General features: G+C 47.0%; 1 protein-coding gene across 1 annotated transcript in view; it reads right to left on the reverse strand.

The window, feature by feature from the left end:
• UXS1 (UDP-glucuronate decarboxylase 1) overlaps positions 1–16076 on the reverse strand; it is a 226566-nt gene that overhangs the window by 52492 nt on the left and 157998 nt on the right. The window lies entirely within an intron of this gene.

Genomic DNA, 16076 nt, shown 5'->3' on the forward strand with positions numbered 1-16076 from the left:
CAGGCTTATCCTCGATATTCCATGACACAACCACATCACCCAACATCTCTGCAACCTCCAGACTCGCCGTTGAAAAAAAAGAATAACCTTCAAGCTGCTCATGCACGCCTACAAAGCCCTCCACAACACTGGACCGCAATACCTCAATGACCAAACTTCCTTCCACGCCCCCAAGAGAAACCTCCACTCAGCCGACCTCACTCTAGCCTCCATCCCTGGTTTCTACAGGACCAGAGCTGGTGGAAGATCCTTCTCCTACCTTGTAGTCAAGAACTGGAACAAAGTCCCCCATCACCTCCGACGGAGCCAGACACTACACCAATTCAGAATGGACCCCAAGACCTGGCTCTTCAAATGACCCTAACGGAGCTGCTCACTCTCTACCACCTCAGCGCCTCGAGACACTCGCGGGTGTGTAGTGTGCTCTACAAAACCCTGATTGATTCATCAGAGGCATTTATATGTACAACGAAAGGCTGACTTTAGTCAGGTGCTTCAGTTCAGGTGCAGTGCATAGTGCCTTCTTTAGATTCCTCAACAGCTTTCTGTCACTGCAGTTCATATCACTTTCCTGGGCTGCTTTCTGGAAGTCAAAGCAGTCAACGGAGAAACTATGCTTCCATAGTTTGCCAAAAAAGTTCCAGTAATGCCTAGTGATGCCTCAAAACACCCTCATTCAAGTCTGGGTAGGAGGCACTTCCCACACCATCACAGACTGAATCTTGGCATCCAACGAGTGAATATGCCCATTCCCTGCCTCATGCCCAAGGTAGACTACAGAGCACTGCCCCAACTGACACTTGGCTTCCTCGATGGTCAGTTTCTCTTCTTTTATCCTAGCCAACACCTGTCTTAGTTGAGTTAGGTGGTCCCTCCCATTAATTGTTTAACACCAAAATGTCAGTAACAAGAAATCAGCATTAGGGAACTAGACATCAGTACAGTTGGGCACTGCAGGCATGGGTGATCATCCATTACCATGTAAAGAACTTTTCCATCCCAAGAAGGGGGCATGGAGTGTCTGGTGGTGGGTGAAAGAAGCATGAGGTGGAATCAAGACTACGCAGGTATTGGGCAGTCCAGACATTAGACAGTGTCAGCTGTGGTCATTGGAGCAATACCTTAGGCCTGATACGTATTCTTTTACAAATTAAGCACTGCCCCCACAAATCACAGCTTGTACAGTTCTCACACATTTCCCACCTGAAAAGAGCACTAAACCATTATTAACATTTTTTTTTTTAAATATGAGGTTGACATGCAGATGCCCTAACCCTATTTTGAAACAATGTAAGTGGTGGGATGCACACCATTTGATCTACAGTTTATCTTTTCTTGGATGGGAGTTGGTATTACACATACAAATGAAGGGTAAAAAACATGGATTAAATTACGGATAAAAATGAGAAGATGGAGTATCGTATAAATGCAGCCAAAAGTGGTAAATGTTGCTGTGAGACTGGTTTGAGGTAACACATGATGCCTCACCCTTCTTCGTTGTCAAAGAGGTGCCATCGGGGCAGGCATTATAACCAGAACGCACGCAGTTAAAGATTAATTTGTGGACAAGAAAAGATAAACTGTAGATCAAATGGTGTGCATCCCACCACTTACATGGTTTCAAAATTTGCCCTTTCATTGGGATAGCACCAACTAGAGGAATGAGTTCTTAACAGTTCATAATAATATACAGATCCACATGGGCGGAGCAAGATTTCGGTTCACGATTAAAGCAATGTTGTTAACAGGAGCAGCTCAACAATATATATTGACTTTATATGATATATGGAACTAAGGGCAGCGTTTTTAACAATAATCATCTAAAAACCTTCAATTTTTTTTTCATGTTTCGTGTAGTTTCATTTTATGCTTAAGCGCTGGATTATGGGCAATGTAGTTGTGAAACATACATGGTGACGCTAGATGTGGCTCCGAGGGCGGGAGAGTGTGTGATTCATAGACCAATCAGGAGGTATGTACCAAAAATGAGGAGGTTTATATAAAGGGAATGTAACTGGGTGTTAAAATCTTTATCAGAACGGAGAAGAGAGTGGAGTGTTGGCAGCGTCTGAGACAGGTATGTGAAATGTGATATCACATAGAAGGGTGAAGGGGCGACAGTCACACGAGAATAAAAACGCAAAAGAGCGGAGGGATGTAACATAGAAGTAAGGAGTGAATAACGAAAGATGTTCATGAGTATGAGCACGAAAGTTGTGGCTTAGATAGTATGTTTAGGAAGTAATTGGGGAGGTCAGGTGGAGGAATATGAAGTGAGAAAGCAATGAGGGAGAGAGGTTGGAAGACGCTTTATAAACACTGATGGAAGGAGATATTGTTGATAGAGAGTACTACGGGGCATGAAGGAAGGAAACTATGTTGAAGAGGGATGGGCTGCTTCATAAAAACTGGAGGGTCATTATCTACATTGCGTATAAAGGGGGTTTTGCTGAATTGTTTTCTACGGAATGTGATAAAGTCTAGTGTAAACACAATGATTGGTTAGAATATTTATTAGACATTAGTTGACGTGTAAACATGCTGTTCATTACTTTTTATTATTGTTATTTGTAGCGTTCCCTCACGAAGGGCAGAGTGGTGCCCGAGATGCATTGAACTTTTTAATAAACATTGTCTTGGACGAACTTCTGCATATGTCGTATTTGAACTTGAGGTCCGGAGGGCACAGTTTGAATATCAGAAACCTAGAAAAAAGGCAGAGTGAATCCCACGTGTGGATGGGAATTGGCATTACGCATAAAATGCGTATAAATGCAGCCAAAAGTGGCAAACGTTGCTGTGCGACTGGTTTGGGGTAACACATGTTGCCCCACCCTTCTTCTAACCCTATTTTGGCCAGAATAAAACACTTGTAAGGAGCTGCCCATTAATAGAGCGCCCCAAGGTCCACCTATGCCACAAAGTTCTGAGAGGGTGCCAGGGAAGATATATGGTTTCCCACAACAAAATAAAGGCAGCATACACGTAACTTCTATGAACGATGGATCATGACACGTTCTGGTATGCAAAATCTTCTATAAAGCTATTAAAGCAAAACTTTCAAAGAAACCCTTACTTACAAGGACATTATATCACATTTATGTATATTCTGGACTTTAAAAAAACCAAACACAAACTCAATTCCTTTGTGATTAAAATGACTGAGCATAACGGCATAAAGTAAAAAAAAAAAAAAAAAAGCGCTTTAGAGCATCTGCCCATCAGACAGTAGGCCAGAAGGTATTTTCTTCCACTGAGCCGAATCCAACTTAAATCCTCAAAGTTAAAGTACACGCTTAACTTCCACCCCCCGTTCCAGTGACTCACTTTTTTTTTTTTTTTAGGGGGGGGGGTTTGTAAAGCGCTTGGTGACGCACAGCGGCGTGTCCCCGTGCTGAGGAGCAGATACTTACTGGAACCTACAGAAGCGGAATACCCTACTGTACGAATAGTACAGTTTTAAGCTTGGCTCTAAAGATTAGTTCTGATGGTTCTAGTCGCAATGCCATGGGTAGTTTGTTCCATCTAGAAACTGCAAGGTACCTAAAGGATCTTCCGCCCATCCGTGCTCTAGACACCTTGGGGATAGCCAGGAGTCCTGAGCCGGAAGATCTCAGGGAGCGGGACGGCTCGTAAGACGTCAGCAGTCCTTTCAAAGGGAGAGGAGACCTCCCATTGATGATCCGATGGCACATGCATAGTGCTTTGAATTCTACCCTGCTTCTGATCGGGAGCCAATGCAAAGACCGGAGGGCCGCTGAAGATGCGGCTCTTCTGGGTAGTCTAAGCACTAGTCGGGCAGCGGCATTCTGTAAGACCTGTAGGCGGCTCAAATTCTTCTCCAAGGTCCCTAAATAGAGAAGATTGCCATAGTCCATCTTTGATGTAACTAGTGCATGCACCAGGGTTTGACGGGCTCTCACAGGTAAAAACTTCAATGCCTTCTCTGTCCGTTGGCGATTGCAATGCATTAAACACTACATCCGTCATGCTAATTAAACACCAAGCATCAAAAGTATAAGGTGAGTAGATTGAAGCAAAAGGGAGAAGGCAAACACTAATCTGTACATTTTAAAAGGATTTCTAGCGTCGTGCGTTCGAAGGTCAGATGCACAGAGGACTGAAGGAGCTGGAGCAGAAAGGTGGGCTTCGAGGATTCAGGCCTCGGCACTGCATGCGTGCTGAATGCATACGAATATGGTTTTGCGAGTGGATGCAACTTTAATGTGGAAAACGCACCTTTACACTGAAAGTACACCAGAGAGCTCATTAGTCTTAATAGGCCGGCCTTTAGAACGCGTGACCTAAGCCACGCCCACAGCGCAGGGCTTCAGAGGAGCACAGGAGGAGGCCTGCACCGACATTACTGCAAAGACGAGTACATTGAAACATGGTTTCTGGAGGCTGCTTGATTACGGTGACCATATCTTGAGAAGCAAAAACCGGGACATTTTGGAAAAAGAGAAGAAGGACTATCATTTTTAATCAACGGAATGGCACAGAATGACAGCTCCCATCAACATAGGATCACAGAAGATGCATTAAGAAAACAAATAAAATGTAATTTCTACAACCAACATCATAACTATGAATTACATTACTTACTTTTAACAGCTGCTAACTACCACAGCTTTAGAACACCTAAAAAAGTGCCTTTCACGGTTTTCAGTCGACCCCCTCTAAAAACCAGGACATGAGCCAAAATTGCAGAAATCTGCTGGGACAGCTGGTGCAAAACCGGGACGGCCCCGGCAAATCCAGGACATCTTGTCACCCATCCCATGAAAATAAGCTTTATTCGATATCACAAAGTGAGTCATAAAAGCTACAAAAATACATCCCTACAATAGTTTAAGAATGACCAAAAATACAAGTTAAAAACATTTATACAAAATTCATCCTTATTTAAAAATGAAAGCTTAAAATAGTAAAAGATCTCACATGGTATCACAATGATATAATTACGATTTACAACTGTTTCCTACGACTTATGACAGTCAACAAAAAACGCGACATTACAAAGCACATACAAATGTTTGGTAACATTTGCAAGTATATATACGCCGGACTACAGTATCTGAAGCCCAGCTTTAATACCAAGGGTTTTATAAATTTCTGTCTCAGACATGAGAGGCGTTTACAAAAGAATACGGTGTGCATAGTATTCTGAGGTGAAATATCGTCACACGCACTGTTCCCCAGGTCGGCTGACCAATTATTAGCAATGGGAAAACTGAATAAATGATAAAAAATATCCAGACGACAACGTGTGAGCACAAACCGATGACGAGAATTATAAATGCTGACTAAGTATGGATGCATGTAAACACTAGTCAAAATCAGTTGGTTCCTCAACACCGTGGGTTTACATTTTCCAGATGCTAGTCTAATTTCTTCTAAAATAGAGATGCATTTGAGCTTCAAGATTTTTCCTCTGAACGGTGGACAAACTCTCTGGGAGTGTAAAATATTCAGAAGGACCAAGGTTTACCAAACAATTCTGAACATACTTGAGCCATGGCATTTAAAAAACCTTAGGGGATTTTTGACAGTCTGCGATTATCGCTCGATTTAAAACAGTGTGTTCAGATGACCATATTTTGTGCCATAATAGCACAGGTTGGATCCTAATTAAGTCTGCTAAGTAGGAGGCACCCAATTCAGAGTGACATACAAAAGTTCAGCTACTTTTCGGGAGTGCAAGGAGAGACTTGAAAAAAACATTTTCTTCAAGCTGCAATATGTCTATTTTTCCATGACCCCAAAGCTCAGCCCCATACATGGCTGACGATCTGCACTTTGCATTATAAATAGTCATTATCTCCTTTGGGTGTTCAAAGCCATACTGACTTGCGAAACTCGATAGGGCCGTTTTTGTTCTCATGAAATGTTGTCGCCTTGATTTAATAGCCCCTTGCCAATGCCCTGATTGATTATAAACTATGCCCAAATAAGAAAAAGAATCTGTAAACTGGATGGGTGAACCCTCAATAATAATGTCGCAACAGCGAGTAGCCTTCTTCCCAATCTTCATAGCGAAGGCTTTACTTTTATTAATTTTTAACCCCAAATTAGACATAGACTGAGAAAATTCATAAATCCAGGCGCTACAGCGCAACGGGAGTGAGGGCCATTAGCACCGCATCGTCAGCATAAAATAATGCTGGAATAGGCCTTTGTCCCACCTGCGGTAGGTCTACGCATTTACTTGCCAGTATGTCTCCTATGCTGTTTATATAGAGGTTAAATAGGAAGGGGGCCATTGCATCCCTGCCGCACCCCTCTTCCTATATTAAATGACACGGTACAGGTGCCGTTAAGATCGTCCCGTACTCTGCCTCTACCTTAGGCGTACAAGTCTCTTAGGAAGCTCACAATTTTAACATACACGCCCATATTGGTCATTATTGCCCATAACTTATAGTGAACTACCAAATCAAAAGCTGAAGACAAATCAATAAGGACTAAAAAAAGATTTCCTCCTTTCATGTGTACATACTTGCCAATTAACAAGTCTAGGTTAACAGCCTGCTCTACAGTACCCAGCCCTGCCCTAAAGCCATACTGTAGGTCTGAGAGGATGTTATCGAGTTCTGGCCACTCCTGTAAGAGTCCCAAAAACATGCGACCAGCAACCTTAACCAGGCAATCCAAAAGGGAAATTGGCCTGTATTGCGCTGGGTTGTTACGGTCGCCCTTCTTGAAAATGGGGACGATAAGTGACTCAGGGCAGGTGGGTAAAAAACCCTGACTTTGGCAGGCTTTGAAGAGCAAAGTGAGGATGGGACCCCAGAGCTCGATGTTAGATTGAAAAAAGCTTGATAGGGATCCCGTCGGGCCCTGGGTCCTTCCCCCCCTTGCTCTCTTTCAGTGCCAATCTAACTTCGTCCATGGTGAAGACTGTATAGTTACACTTATTTAAAGGACCATTATTTTCAGAAGTGTTAACAAAAGATAAAACTCCATTGTGTGGCAAAGCACTAGCGATAGGGATAATGAGATCTTCCTTAGGGGAATATAAATGAGAAAAATGAGCTATCCAAACATCTTCAGAGATTACACTCTCTGCGCGTGGAGAGTCTAAAGCGTAATGGGAATTATTAACACGACAAAAGGAGGTATTATCTTGAGATAGGCTGGCCTCCAGTAGCTTGTTCCAGGTATCCTCTTTCAAAGCTCTTTTCCATTGGTTAATGGCCGCTTTATAAGCCAATCTACATTCCCGGACTTTCCCTACAGATCTAGGTTGTTCAGCTAAGGCCAATTTCAAATTTTTGTGGGCTTTGGAACATGTTTAATCAAACCACCCACACACTCCCCCCTTTCGTATTTTCTGTTTTGCTAAAAGGCCCTCACCCACCCCCTTTTTAATTTGGTTAAATGCCAGGATAAAGTAATGTGCCTCCGAGGTTTCATCTAGGCACACTTTAAAAGCCACCCTCTCCTTTTGTACCAATTTTTCAAGGAAGTTGGAAGGATCCACAAGGGATAACTTTAATGCGTACCCATTACGCAGGAGATCACAGTTTCCTCTTGTACAAGGGCTTTAGATTTACCACATACTTGCCTGGTAAAATCAAGCTTCAACGTGGCACTTTGTGGATAATGATCACTAAGTGCAATATCATGGATAATAAACTCCAGGACCAATATTGAATGACGCTGGGGAAACAGTAAGATATCTATCACACTATTATCCCCCCTGCCGCTGTATGTACAACTCACTGTGGTTGGCGAAACAGCTAACTCATTACAGAACCCTAAGTTGTATTTAAAAATGAACTCATTCAAAAAATCCCCATACAGTGAATTAATGAAATGGGTTGTGTCGCAAAAATCAGGGGATGTCATACCACATGCATTATTTGTGGTCACAGTACATGTGCGTACATTAAAGTCACTGCCCCATAAAATAATGGGATCATGAGAATTACTGTAAAGAACCTTCTTTATGTCTTGATCTAGTGATTGACGGACTGTTGTGATTTCTGATAAGCATGCATTATTATAGAAATTAACAATAATTATAGTAACGTGGGCAGAAGTCTCCAAAGAGAGAATTTGATAAAAAGTTCTAGTAACAATCACTTCAGAGCTCAAGGGGGCAAGCATATTAGAGACATAGATACACAATCCCCCTTTAGAGCGCCCATGATTGGACTCTATAGTTGGGCTGTGGAAAGTTTTAAAACACTTCATGTGAATGGGCTCAACAGCCCAGGTCTCCTGAAGACAAAGGATCGAATATGCTACTTACCAGTATGCATCTGTTCTTGGCATGTAGGGCTGCTGACATTCATATCTGTGCATAGATCGCCGCCTAGTGTTGGGTCCGGATGATTGCACATTGTTGTCCTGGAAGAGTCTTCCAAGTATCACGAGATAGGTGGCTCCTCCCCTGGACTACAGTGCGCATGGGCATCAACTCCATCCCCAGATTGTTTTTAGCCATTGTGGCCAAGATGGAGTGAAACTCAGTGAACGATGACCATGCTATGAGTATATGTGAATACTGCAGCTGCTACAGGCGCCGGGGAGGAGGGCGGGCGATATGAATGTCAGCAGCCCTACATGCCAAGAACAGATGCATACTGGTAAGTAGCATATTCGGTTCGAGGCATGTGGGCTGCTGAATTCGTATCTGTGCATAGAATAAATAGCAGTCCCTCCATTAGCGGCGGCCGCCCGTGCCAGCTGCAGCAGTTTGAAAAAGTGTCTTGAGAACAGCCTGCCCTACAGCTGCCTGCTGTTTAGAGTGCACATCAACACAGTAATGTTTAGTAAATGTGTGTGTGGTAGACCATGTGGCTGCTCTACATAGGTCTTCCAAAGGAATGTTTCCAAGGAATGCCATAGAGGCCCCCAACTTTCTGGTGGAGTGGGCTCTTAGTGGAATGGTAAGAGTACGCTTAGCTTTGAGATAGCAGATCAGGATACATTTAACGATCCACCTAGCAATACCAGCCTTGGAAATAGGGTTACCTTTGTGGTGCAAAGGCGACAAAGAGTTGCTTAGTCTTCCTAAAATCCTTGGTCCTATCAATGTAATACATTAGGGCCCGTTTAACGTCAAGGGTATGGAGCATCCGCTCCGCCAATGATTCAGGATTTTGAAAGAAAACAGGTAATTCGATTGTTTGGTTGATGTGGAACCGAGACACAACCTTGGGCAGAAACTTAGGATTAGTGCGGAGCACTACCCTGTTGGAATGAATTTGGATAAATGGCTCTTGGATTGTGAGGGCTTGTAATTCACTAACCCTCCGTAGTGATGTAATTTCTACGAGGAAAGCTACTTTCCATGTCAAGAACTGAATCTCGCAGGAATGCAGTGGTTCAAAGGGAGGACCCATCAGCCTGGTAAGAACCACATTGAGGTTCCACTCAGGAGCTGGTGGAGTCCGTGGTGGAATGACTCGTTTGAGGCCTTCCAAAAAAGCTTTGATGGCAGGCACCTTGAAGAGTGAAAGGTGCTGTCTATTTTGGAGATAAACGGCCATTGCAGACAGATGAATGCGAATGGAAGTATAGGCCAGATTACACTTGTACAGATGGAAAAGGTAACAGATGATGTTCTGAATAGAAGCGTCCAGCGGGTTAATGTTGTGGTTCGCACAATAAATGACAAACCGCTTCCATTTTAGCGCATAGCAGGCTCTAGTAGTGGGCTTCCTCGCCTCCCGAATGATGTCCATGCAGTCGGGAGGTAAGTTTAGGTAGCCAAACTCTAGGACTTCAGGAGCCAGATCGCCAGGTTGAGCTGTTGCGGATCTGGGTGCTGAATGTCGCCATGGCTCTGCATCAGAAGGCTGGGTGTGAGATGTAGCCTTTGATGCGTGACCACGGACAGTTCTAGAAAAGTGGTGTACCATGGTTGGCGAGCCCACGTTGGAGCAACTAGGATGAGAGTCATCGAGTGCTGCCTGAGCTTGCGTGCCACCAGCGGTATCAGAGGTGCTGGGGGAAAAGCGTACGCAAATTTGCCTGACCAGTTCATCCATATCGCATTGCCCTGCGACTGTGGGTGTGGGAACCTGGCGGCGAAGCTTTGGCATTTTGCGTTCTCCTTTGTGGCGAACAGGTCTATCTCTGGATGACCCCACCTTTGGAAGTACAGCTGGAGTACTGATGGATGTATCTCCCACTCGTGCATCTGGTGGCTGTGCCTGCTGAGTAGGTCCGCCATCTGATTGTCCTTGCCCGGGAGATGCTCTGCCGTGAGGAAGATGTTCCTCTGAATGGCCCACTTCCACATGCTCTGAGCCAGATGAGACAGCTGCGGAGAGTGTGTGCCTCCCTGCTTTTGAATGTAGTACATTGCCGTCATGTTGTATGTCCGAATCAACACGACCTTGTTGCATAGATGTACTTTGAAAGCCTTCAGTGCCATGAAGATCGCCATCAGTTCTAGAACATTGATGTGCATCTTCCCCTGTTGCTGCGTCCACAGCCCCTGCACAGTGTATTGGAGTACATGCGCTCCCCATCCCTGGAGAGATGCGTCCGTGGTCAGGATAATCTCTGGCACAGGCTCCTGGAACGGTCGGCCCTTGCAAAGGTTTCGTGGATTCCACCAATGCGGAGAGTTGTATGCCCGACCACTCACCAACACTAGGTCTGTCAACTGGTTGTGAGCCTGAGTCCATTGACGTGCTAAGCACTCCTGAAGCGGACGCATATGTAGTCTGGCGTGCGGGACAATGGAGATGCAGGAGGCCATCATGCCTATCAACTGCATGAACACTCTTGCTGGAAGCGAGTGTTGAGGCCTGAACTTTTGGATCAGCGATTGAATGCTGCCGACTCTCACTGAATTTGGCTGGGCTGTGGCCGCCAGAGTGTCTATGGTCGCACCCAGATACTGCCGTATGTGGGCGGGTTGGAGATGGGATTTTGGGTAATTCAGTGAGAATCCCAGATCGTGTAGGAGGTGAATGGTGTGGGACACGTGGTCGGCGCACTGCTGGGCCGACTTCGCCTGAATGAGCCAGTCGTCCAGATAGGGGTAGACGTGAATGTTTGGACGTCTCAGATGCGCCGCCACCGTTGCCAGGCACTTTGTGAAAACCCTGGGTGCCGTGATGACCCCGAAAGGCAAAACCTTGAATTGGTAGTGCTGGTTTTGGATGGTGAACCTGAGGTATTTTCTGTGTGAAGGATGTAGCGGAATGTGGAAGTACGCATCCTTTAGGTCCAGAGTTGCCAGAAAGTCCCCCTGTTGAAGCAGTGGGAGAACTTGCTGCAGTGTTAGCATGTGAAAATGCTCCGATAGGATGTAAAAGTTGAGGGGCCTGAGATCCAGGATGGGCCTGAGGGATCCGTCCTTCTTTGGAATCAGGAAGTACAGGGAGTAAACCCCCGAGCCTCTTTCCTGCAAGGGTACGAGCTCTATTGCCCCTTTTTGCAGCATGACTGACCTCCTGCTGTAATAAGTGCAAGTGCTCGCCGGACATAGGACGGTGCCTTGGGGGTATGTTGGGTGGAGTGGATGTGAGCTCCAGACAATAACCAAATTGGATAAGCTTTCTGACCCACCTGTCCATGGTGATGGACTTCCACACGGGCAGGAACTGCTGGAGTCTCCCCCGACCGGTGTTGTGTGGTCGGGGGCAGTGACAATGCGTCACTGTTTGTTGGCGGTAGAGGACCTGGAGCTGTTGTTGCCACGTCCTCTGCCCTTGGCGTTGTTGCCGCGGTATCCACCTCGACCCTTGTTGGCATAAGTAGTCTGGGTGTTGCTTTTGTAGAACTGCGCTGACTGCGAAAGTTGACCCCTTGAGGTGCCTCTAGTATTGGAGCGACGAAAGGACCCACTCCGAAACTGCTGGGACTGCAAGGCACCCATGGATTTTGCAGTGTCGGTGTCCTTCGTCTTCTCAAGGGTGGTATCAACCTCAGGGCCAAACAGGTGATCTGGGTTGACCGTTTGGTTCAAGATGGTGGTTTGAATGTCCGGCTTGAACCCAGATATCCGTAGCCATGCATGTCTACGAAGCATAACGCTAGTGTTAATTGCGCGTGCGGCCGCGTCCAGAGCGCACTTTATGGAAGCGTTGGAGATTAGCTTCCCCTGCTGTATTAACATGTACATGTAAATGTGTTGTATTTGTATAGCGCGAACAGTAACCCGTAAGCATCCCGGCGCTTGTACTCCTACCACAAGGGAACCCCTCCTGGCTTTTCCTTGTGAGGTGTCCACTCCTGGGCATCCCATGGTGAAACCAGGCATCCCTTGTGTATCGGGGGCCGTTGTGGAGACTAAGCAAGCTATTGCCCAGAGTTGCAGCGTGGTGCCCATGCTTAGATTCGGCACTGAGGCGAGAATATCCGGTCAGAGGAATTTAAGCCCGATGCCGCCGAGGCGGGAATCGAACCCTGGTCCCTGGCCAGCGCTCTGCATCAAGGTCTGCCGCTCTAACCATTGAGCCACATTTCAGCCCCTTCCTTATATTGATCGGGTAGATGTTGCAAAAGGGTCTCTAGGGTATCATAGTGTGCCCTGTCATAACGCGCCAGGAGCGCCTGCGTGTTAGAGATGCGCCATATGTTGGCTGCCTGCGCTGCCACCCTCTTCCCCGAAGCCTCAAAGACTTTTGATTCTTTGTCTGGGGAGGAGCATCATCAGTAGTTTGCGAGTTGGCCCTCTTCCGGGCATTGGAGACAACCAGGGAGTCCAGAGGCAACTGTCCCTTAATATAAGTTGGATCTGTGGGCGCCGCCTTGTACTTTTTGTCGATCCTCAGGTTGATGACTCTCGCCCTGGTGGGTTCTTTGAAGACCTCAGCAGCGTGCTTTAAAACACCCTTCTGCATTGGCAGAGTTTTTACAGTCTTTTCAGAGACAGAAAAGGTGTCAAATAGGAAGTCAACGTCCACAGGGTCAGCATGCAGCTCGACGTTGCGATTGCAGCTTTCAATGCCCTCATTGAGCGGGCAGCGGCCAGAGTCCTCAGTGGGGGAAGTTTTCGCTGAGTAAAGCTGAGGGTCCTGTCCAGAATGCGGGTCCCCAGGCTCGCCCCCCACAGACCAGGGCTCTGCCACATCCTCTGGGTCTGTGTAGACGGGATAGCTGTATTCATCTGTCGTCGTCTCCCTCACCAGCTTCTACATTGGAGTGAGTGGGCGAGAGTTCGTGAGCCTGTGGTGAAATGGGCTCCACCAAGGCTGGAGTACCAGCAGAGTCCATCTTTCGTTTGAGTGGGATCTTGTACAACTCCAATTGGGGCTCAGGGGTGATTTTCCTCTTCAGGAGGGAAAGCCTGCCCGTTTCGGCGTCGATGAAATGTTCCTGACGCTCTTCCTCTGAAAGTTGTCGAGGCCGTGGGCCGAGGACCACCAACGATGGTTTCGGCGTCGAAGACACCCTTTCGGGCACGCCGGCCCCCGGTATAGCAGCGAAAGCCTTCGGCGCCGTTTTAGGCGGCAAGGTGAAAAGGATCGGCGTGGGCGCCTTCGCCGGTTTCTCCAGAGGCTTTGCCGGCGGAGGGTCCTTCGGCTCGACCGCTGCGGCGCCGTCCCTAATGCGCTGTAGAGACTCTGTAACCTTCTTTGTGAACGCGGCGGTTGGACGCGCCGGTTCAACAGAGTCCCTAGCGGTTGGTTTTGGAGTTGAGTCCGGCGAGGTTCCCCTCGGAGTCGACGCAGCTCCCTTGGCCTTGTTGTGTGGAAGCGGGGCAGAGAGGTTCTTCGGGTCGTCTGGCCGCTTCTTCGAGTCGGTAAGAGACTTTTTGGGGTCGTCGACCGTCTTCTTGTGATCGAGTCGACCCTTGCTGGCGTCGACAGTCTTCGGCGCCGATGCGGCCGCGTCCGACCCCTTAACCTTCGGCTTCGACGTAGAAGCCTTCGGGTCGGCCATTTTGACGTGGCTCTTCGGCACGACGGCCATCTTAGATTTCTTCGGCGCCGAGGCCTCCGAAGTCTTCGATCCGACCAATGCGATGCGCACTTTCGGGTTCGATATCTCTGGCGTCGAGATCGTAGATTTCACTTTCGGTTTCTGTGTCACCGGGAGTGAATCGGTACCAATGTCCGTGGCCGGGACAGCAGGCGGGGCCGAGGAACTCACAACAAGGTTTCGGGTAAGGCCAGAAGGCGATCCCTTGACCTGGGCCTTATTTATTTGAACGGCCCCGGAGTCAGTCTGAGGAAGCTCTTCGTCCGAGCTGTCCTCCATGGTGCCAAGGGCCCCGTCGTCGTCCCCTACCTCCTCGACTACTTCACCGAAATCTTCGGCCTCGGCGTCGTAGTCGTCCTCGACCTCGACCTCCGACGCGGGGTTAGATTCTGAGATGTCCTGGATATCTTCATCCTCGACCTCCCCAGCATCGAAAATGTCCGTAGGCGCCAGTGCAGATTGCTGGGCCTCCAGGCGCACAGCTCGACGGAGCTGGAGTGTTTTCTTGGACCGGAACCTGGAACAGGCCATACACTTGGCCTCGTCGTGGTCCGGCGACAGGCACTTGTTGCACACCGGGTGGACGTCGATATGTGGGTACTTCGAGGCACACAACGGACATCGTGTGAATAGACTTCGTTCCATGATGGATGGTCGAAGAGTCTGGAGAGTCGACTAGGCCCTTCCGCGCCGAAAGCACACGGAAGTACAAGCTTGGCTTGGAGACGAGGAAAGTTGCGAAGCCGAACGCAAGACAATACCGACGCAAGTCCTAAAGACCTTTTGGTCTCAAGTAAAGGTAAGTTAATTCTTATCGATTCCGACAAGAGGGAACCAAAGACATCCGAACCCAATGGCGGAAAAAAACAATCTGGGGATGGAGTCGATGCCCATGCGCACTGTAGTCCAGGGGAGGCGCCACCTATCTCGTGATACTTCGAAGACTCTTCCAGGACAACAATGTGCAATCATCCGGACCCAACACTAGGCGGCGATCTATGCACAGATATGAATTCAGCAGCCCACATGCCTCGAACATTAAATTTAGAAATTAATTCAACCCATTCGTTCAGGGTGTGTGTGACGTAGACCGGCGACATTCCAATAAAGAACTTTAAGGAATGTGGTGAAGGGAGCAAGCCAAAATTCTGTTAACAACAGAGGCGGAGGATGTCCCACAAAGCCACCCTCCAAGTTGACAGAATGGACCAAGTCCTCGTCTAGATCTGCCAATAACCCCCTCTTATCCGAAGTAACGATCCCAGTGCCAGACTGATTCTTCCCCTTGGATTCCACAGGTTTCATTAGTAAATCCACACCATTTAGTGGAGAGACAATCAAACCAGTTACGGGTTTTAACTGGATGTAAGTTCTTTGACCGGAACCCCTTATAAGATGGTTCAGCTGCATATGGCAGCCGTTCTACATGAGCCGAGGGTTGATAGCAAAAACCAAGTCATCTTGTCACCCTATGCTCGTGCCAGTATCTGCATTCTAGATCTTTTACTTCACATGATTTCCATTTCACTGGTTCTCCCCACCATCTCCCTACCTCACCCCATTTATTCATCACAGACAGTTAAACAGAAAGAATGGGAGGGGTGCCAAATATGCTTTCACCCAGGGGGCTGTCTAAGCAAAGGCCAGCTGAGTTTTAGCCAGGCTGACCTGACTTGTGATTCTACGGCCATAACGTTTTATATATAATTATGGATTTGCTTAATTTGCCACATAATCCATCTGCTGCACAATTTGTAGACTTTCCCCTTAAAAATGTGTTTCTACCTCAAACGGATTATAAGTCATTAAAAGCACAGTGACACATGTTCCGCATAGTGTAAGACCCTTCGCAAAAGTTCAATGGCCACCTTTTAATTGCCTATTGCTGCATTTAGGTGTAAAACTGTCACTTATTAGGTGAAACCTTTGCCCATACAGTGTTAACAGGTGTAAAAAAAAGACAAAATAATACAGTAATACAGTGACAAAAGTGCGACATTACGCCACGTAATTTGCCCTTTTTTGCAGCACAATTTAGCCAACAGTGCTCCATAATTTGGACGTCCCATTTTGTATAGTTAATGTGGCCCTGGCTCTAATGCACCTTCTACACATGAACTTTGGCAAAATTACCGAATTTAATATATGTGGTTGGATTCAAGTGGCAAAACCTGGAGGACCTA

The sequence above is a fragment of the Lissotriton vulgaris genome, chromosome 8 (genome assembly GCF_964263255.1).
Source record: "Lissotriton vulgaris chromosome 8, aLisVul1.2, whole genome shotgun sequence".
NCBI classification, from domain to species: domain Eukaryota; kingdom Metazoa; phylum Chordata; class Amphibia; order Caudata; family Salamandridae; genus Lissotriton; species Lissotriton vulgaris.